Source organism: Sarcophilus harrisii, chromosome 1 (assembly GCF_902635505.1).
Source record: "Sarcophilus harrisii chromosome 1, mSarHar1.11, whole genome shotgun sequence".
Taxonomy (NCBI): Eukaryota; Metazoa; Chordata; class Mammalia; order Dasyuromorphia; family Dasyuridae; genus Sarcophilus; species Sarcophilus harrisii.
The window spans coordinates 91,201,414-91,208,995 of NC_045426.1; the positions used below are offsets into that span (position 1 = coordinate 91,201,414).

Consider the following 7,582-nt stretch of genomic DNA (forward strand, 5'->3'; position numbering starts at 1 on the left):
ATTGTTCTCCAGAATGGTTGGATTCGTTCACAACTCCACCCACAATGCATCAGTGTCCCAGTTTTCCCTGCATCCCCTCCAACAATCGTCATTATCTTTCCATGTCATACTAGCCAATCTGACAGGTGGGTAGTGGTATCTCAGAGTTGTCTTAATTTGCATTTCTCTCATCAACAATGATTTGGAACACCTTTTCATATGACTAGAAGTAGTTTAAATTTCTTCACCTGAAAATTGTCTGTTCATATCAGGATTTACTTTTGCAATACCAACAGCAAAAGAGACAGCCCGAATGGTCACTGAATTCCTCACACAAGCATTTGCCATTATGGGTGTGCCACAAGCAAGAAAAACAGATAATGGACATGTATATACTTCGAAACATTTTGCACACTTTTGTGCACAGTATAAGATTTTACACACCACTGGCATACTCTTTAATCCTCAAGGACAGGTAGTAGTAGAGAGGAGGAACAGAGACATTAAGACACTCCTCCAAAAACAAAGGAAAGGGGGAGCCACAGGTAACCCTAGAGAACTTCTTTTTTTTTTTTTTTTTTTTGCCCAACCAAACCTAGATACCATTTATTACTCTGTGCAGGGGCTGGAGAGGCAAGAAAATATGGTGGGCCACTCAGAGTCTCTGTGATGGGCAGGACTAGTACCGGTAGTGGTCAGGTTTGAACGGGCCCTCTCTGGGGAGGCCCAGGTACTGGGACTGTTTTTCCGTCAGCTTTGTGAGCTTCACATTCAGTTTGCCCAGATGGGCCTCAGCCACCGCCTCATCCAGCTTTTTGGGGAGGAAGTGCACTCCCACAGGGTACTTGTCTGGGTAGGTCCACAGCTCAATCTGAGCCAACACCTGGTTGCTGAAGGAATTGCTCATGACAAAGCTGGGATGACCCATAGCACAACCGAGGTTGACTAAACGGCCCTCTGCCAGCAGGATGATCCGCCGCCCATTCTTCAGCTTATAGCGATCCACCTGAGGCTTTACGGTCACCTTCTCCACAGAATTCTGATTCAGCCACTTCACATCTATCTCCACGTCAAAGTGGCCAATGTTACATACAATGGCGTCGTCCTTCCTCTGCTCAAAGTGCCTGCCCAAGATGATGTCTATGCATCCCGTGGTGGTGACAAAGATGTTTCCCTCCTTGCAGGCCTCATCCATGGTGGTCACCTCATAACCCTCCATAGATGCTTGCAGTGCATTGATGGGATCAATCTCTGTGATGATGACTCGGGCCCCAAAGCCCCGAAGAGCCTGGGCACAGCCCTTGCCTACATCACCATAACCTGCCACCACAGCCACCTTGCCAGCGATCATCACATCTGTGGCTCATTTGATGCCATCGATGAGGGACTCACGGCAGCCATACAGGTTGTCAAACTTGCTCTTGGTAACAGAATCATTCACATTGATGGCTGGCACTTTCAAAACTCCATTAGCTTTCATCTTGTATAGATTGTGGACTCCTGTGGTTGTTTCTTCTGAGATGCCTTTGATGCCCTTCAGGAGCTCAGGATATTTGTTGTGAACGAGGTTGGTGAGGTCCCCTCCATCATCCAGGATCATGTTGAGGGGCTGCCCATCCTTGAAATAGAGGGTCTGCTCAATGCACCAGAGATATTCCTCATCCGTCTCCCCCTTCCAAGCATACACAGGAATGCCAGTTTTGGCAATAGCAGCTAATGCATGGTCCTGGGTGGAGAAAATGTTGCAACTGGACCACTGTACCTCAGCTTCCAGAGCCACCAGTGTCTCAATAAGAACAGCTGTCTCCACAGTGATGTGGAGACAGCCAGCAATCCGGGCACCCTTCAGTGGCTTGGAGGCTGAGTACATCTCTCGAAGTTTCATCAGGCCAGGCATCTCATTCTCTGCTATGTCCAGGGCTTTGAGTCCCCAGGCATCTAGGCTGATGTCGGCGACTGTAGGGCAGTTTGTCAGACATGTTGCGGCCTTCTCCGGAATTAATGACTTAGCAAAGACTACCGCGAGGAGACTGCGGTGATGGAGGGGATGAAGTCGAAAGAAGGCCAAGGCGGTCGGCAGGCAGCACCAGGAGGGCCCTAGAGAACTTCTAAATCTAACCCTTTAACCTTTCTTGATTTTTGACAAAGATGCACTGGCTCCGGCAGACAGATTTTATAACCCACCGGAAGGTCAGTGTCCAGTGCGAGCAGCTCCACTATCTTTAGATAATCGCCAGATGATGTGGAGAGATCCAGAAAGTGGTGAATGGAAAGGACCAGATAGGCTAACTGCTTGGGAGAGAGGGTTTGCTTGTGTCTCTACAAGGTGGAGAAGGAATCAGATGGCTGTCAATAAGCCATATTTGCCTTGTCCATCGCAGAGAGATGGAGTAGACCCTTGAAATGAAGAAGACCCAAGAAATATCTGACACTGAAAGAGCATGGCTGGTAATGAAACTGTTGCAGGACTTTAAAACCAGCAGGGATCATTGGATTCCCTGATACGTGAAGCACTGGACAATAGATTAGTTTGGGACTATCTCTTGACTGCTGACAGAGGTGTATGTGTGATTGTTATTTACATACCCTCCTTCTAGGACTTCTGGAAATCTTTTACACCACCATGTTGATTTATATTGTTATATTACTACTTACATGTACAATTCATGTTTGTTGTACCACATTGAGCCTGCACCAGCTGTGGGGAGAGTCATCACTAATAGACTCTGCGTTATTACTGTGTGCTTACATAATACCCCCCATGCTGATGAGTTTGTGTATACCTGTTTCAAATGAGACCCTTCAGAAACCTGCTAACAAAATCTGGTTTGACTCCCCATTTCCCTTTTTAGTGTTTTCATCTCCCTTCCTACGATGTTGGGGGCAGGGTACGGTCACCTTCTTTTTGGTGGTTTTACTCCCATTTCTGCAATGTCAGGGAGGGCATGATCATGCCCTTTTTGGTGTTTTCATCTCCCTCAGAAATCAGGGAGGGTGTGACCACCTATGTCCTAAAACAAAATAAAGCAGGAGATGTAGATAGCTAGAACTCTGGAGAAGTATGCTTAAAAGAAGTACTTGAAACAAGGTGCTAACCCAGAGGAATTGATAAGACAATAGCTATCTAGTTTACATATATTTAGTACTTAGCATGGTGATGTAATAGTTCTACAATTAATGTAATTGTAATAAAGTATTTAAACTGAGGACAAAGTCAGCCACAGACATTCCATCTCCCACCATCCTGGTGGCTCTCCTGCCTCCTTCATTCCTCCACTAAGACCAAGGCCCACCTGAAGGTCCCCAGAAAGCTAGCCCCGGCCCCAGGTGAGGGAGACAGACTGAAGAAGATAATAAAAAGACCTTGGACTTTATCCCTGACTATTCTTGTGGTGATTATTCTGCTGAAACCAAGGCCCATTCAGAGGACCTCCAGAGAGTTAGCCAGAACATTACACCTAGTCCCTAAATTGGGGCTCTGTGCCAGAGCCAGGCTTTTCCCCCAATGTTCTCTTGAGTAAGGCAGTAACCCTGCTTGGTCTTAATGTAGCTGACTTAGTTTGCTGGCTAATCTTTCTTTTGCTAGGATAGCTCCTTCTAGATCTTTGAGTTAAGAGCATTGGGTCTTCAGGGTCTTTGGCATTTCAGGACCATGTCCCAGGAGTCTTAGGCTATTCCAATTTGAACACTAAACACTGAGCCTGGATGTTGCCTCTCTCTATGGCTTTCAAGGTTCATATTGTAGCTTTTAATCACTTTGAGATATTTTTAGGAAGAACTTTCCAATCACCTTATTTCAACAGATACTTAAAGTTGATACATATCTCTGGCTAGTCTGTGATCTCACTGGCAAGTTTTCTTTTTGTTGGTGTGCACTGAAACTGGTTTTGTTGGTGATCTTTCCTACTGTAATTTTGGGAAAAAAAATCACTTAACTGTATGTAGTTTTCCATTGGATTTATTCATCATTATTCATTCTAGTATGACTTTTAGTTTTTGTTATTTTTTCTGGAGCAATTATGTGGAGAATTCTACCTCTTTCGAGGCAGCCATCTTGGCCAAAAGCTCAGTAGAAATTGTCTAGAGTACAAGTGAGTACCTAAAAGAAATGAATTACTATTTACATCATAGTAAATTGAAGGTTTGGTCTTCTAAGGTACTGAGCTAAATCCTACCTTATCTTGCCAGAAAAAATATCTTCCTATCTTACATTACTATCCCCATTGTCTAAGTGTTTAAGCTTTATAATTTGGGAATAGCATTCATCCAAACAATCTTACCATTAACAGTAGCTATTATTTATATGGAAATTTAAGATTATTTTGAGCATATCAGCTTATTTAGTCCCGATAATAATCTGAGATTTGTACTATAAATGTGTTTTATATATATATATATATATATATATATATATGCATATACACACACATATATATATATTTATTTACAGTTTTGAGTTTTGAAGTCTTCCCACCAGTCCCTTCCCTACTTATTGAAAACATCAAATACACATGTAAAGTCATGCAAAACATGTTTTCATATTAGCTACCCGAAAATATAAAGAAACAAACCTATGCTTCAATCTTTATTCATAGTTCATCAGTTCATTCTCTGGAGGTAGATAACATTTTTATTATGGGTCCTTTGGAAGTGTTTTAAATCACTGTATTATTAAAAGACCTAAATCTTTCACAGTTGATGATGGCTAGAATATGGCTGTTCTCATTTGAGATATGAAAAACCAAGGGACAGAGAATTTAAGTGACTTTCTTAAGGTCAGTTAATTTAATAAGCACTTGTTATTGGCCTATGTTGCAGACACTATACTGGGTGCCGGGTTTACAAATGCAAATAATGAAACAATCTGTACTCTCATGAAATACATATACAACAAAGGAAACGAACATGTATAAATATAAATGTATATGTGTCAATTTATAAACTTATAAATACAAATATTTTCACTGACTGATCTCCAGTTCTGAAATGCTCTCCTCATCTCTGTCTCCTAGTTTCCTAAACTTCTTTCAAGGGATAGCTAAAGTCCAATCTTCTGCAATCTTCCTTAACCTTAATGTCTTCCCTGTGAGATCACCCACAACTTATCTTGTATATAACTTGTCTGTACATAGTTGTTTGCCTGCTGTCTTCTCCATTCTTTAAGCTTCTTAGCACAAGGACCATTTTTTTGCCACCCAGAAGGTAGCAAAGTAGGCACTTAAGAAGTATAGATGATGGTTAGGGAGAAAGGACTGCAGTAATTTGGTGGGGGGAGAATTATCTCCATCATCTTGTATTCATGAAATTGATTTTTTAATCCTGACTTTTCATTTATTCCTACTAAATTTTATCTCATTAGATTAGGCCTAACATTATAGTTTGTCAGGATTCTTTTGGATCTTGATTTCATTCACTGTTGTTTGTCCAGTTTTGTGTCATCTGCAAACTGGATAAACAAGACTTCACTATCTTGATAATATTATTGATAAAATAGTAATTGATAAAAATGTTAAACAGCATAAACTAACCAAACTCTAGTAAGGAACTCCTTCCAAGATGGCATAAAATCATTAATCAATTCTTTTTAGGTCCTGGCATTCAACCAGTTCTTTTGTTATATTATCATCTACCACATGGTCATCTAACTTTTCTACTAGGATGGTATAAAAGAATGTTATCACATGCTTTTTTAAATTCTAAACTGTCGATAGAATTCCCAATCTACTATCTATTCCCAATACTATCTATTATAGTGTGCCATGAAAGGAAATAAAATTAGATTAGCATGATTTTTTCTTGATATAGACATGCCGGCTTTTTAGGATCACTGCTTCCCTTTTCAGATATTCATTAACTATCTAATTCCTTCATGATAGAATTTTTCCAGGAATCAAAATGAAGCTCACTGGCCTAGAGCCTGAAAACTCCATTTATTCTCTTGACTATTTTAAAAATCAGGATTTCTGCCTTTCTGTAGTGCTATGGCACTTTTCCTATTTTTTACCTTCTTTCAAAATTAACAATGGATTGGGAATCATAAAAACAAGTTCTTTCAGGAGCCTGGGATGTATTGTAATTCAGCTAGTGACTTTACATTTTTCAAGGGAAGATAGATGCCATATTTCTCTTTCATTTTCTTTCTCTTACCTTGATTATCAATTTTATAAAATCCAAGTTGACAGATGAATTCCCTTTGTACCAACAATGGTCTTTCATAATCCCTACCTTTTCTCCTCTTCGGAATTGTTTTTCTATATCTTCATATTTTTCATTCTTGAGAATTTTTTTTATCCCTCTGGAGTTGACATTCCCTACATAACTTTGGTCCACAGCATTCTAATTTTTTCTTGTTTAAAATTTTATTTTTCTACTGAAATTGGTCATAATTTGGGGAAAGGAAATTGTCAACATGTGTATGTTTGCTCATTCATTCACTTTATTTTTTAATGTGAAATTTTTTTTTAAAATAACTTTTTATTGACAGAACCTATGCCAGGGTAGTTTTTTACAACATTATCCCTTGCACTCACGTCTGTTCCGTTTTTTCCCCTCCCTCCCTCCGCCCTCTCCCCAAAGATGGCAAGCAGTCCTATACATGTTAAATAGATTGCAGTGGATCTTGGATATAATATATGTGTGCAGAACCGAACAGTTTTCTTGTTGCTCAAGGAGAATTGGATTTAGAAGGTATAAATAACCTGGGAAGAAGAACAAAAATGCAAGCAGTTTACATTCATTTCCTAGTGTTCTTTTTTTTGGGTGTAGCTGTTTCTGTCCATCCTTGATCAATTGAAACTCAGTTGGATCTTGTCTTTGTTGAAGAAATCCACTTCCATCAGAATACATCCTCATACAGTATCGCTGTTGAGGTATATAATGATTTCCTGGTTCTGCTCATTTCGCTCAGCATCAGTTCATGTAAGTCTCTCCAAGCCTCTCTGTATTCGTCCTGCTGGTCATTTCTTACAGAACAATAATATTCCATAACATTCATATACCACAATTTACTCAACCATTCTCCAATTGATGGGCATACATTCATTTTCTAGCTTCTGGCCACTACAAACAGGGCTGCCACAAACATTTTGGCACATGCAGGTCCCTTTCCCTTTTTTAGTATCTCCTTGGGGTATAAGCCCAGTAGAGACACTGCTGGATCAAAGGGTATGCACAGTTTGATAACTTTTTGGTCATAGTTCCAAATTGCTCTCCAGAATGGCTGGATGTGTTCACAATTCCACCAACAATGTATCAGTGTCCCTGTTTTCCCACATCCCCTCCAACATTCTGCATTATCTTTCCCTGTCATTCTGGCCAATCTGACAGGTGTATAGTGGTATCTCAGAGTTGTCTTAATTTGCATTTCTCTGATCAATAGTGATTTGGAACACTCTTTCATATGAGTGGTAATAGTTTTAATTTCATCATCTGAAAATTGTCTGTTCATATCCTTTGACCATTTATCAATTGTAGAATGGCTTGATTTCTTATAAATTAGAGTCAATTTTCTATATATTTTGGAAATGAGTCCTTTATCAGAACCTTTGACTGTAAAAATGTTTTCCCAGTTTATTGTTTCCCTTCTAATCTTGCTTGCATTAGT

The 7,582-nt window shown here is 40.0% G+C and overlaps 1 pseudogene; it reads right to left on the minus strand.

Moving 5' to 3' along the window:
- Nucleotides 1-542: 542 nt before the first annotated feature.
- On the minus strand, nt 543-1,958 carry LOC100931397 (annotated as a pseudogene).
- Nucleotides 1,959-7,582: the final 5,624 nt, after the last annotated feature.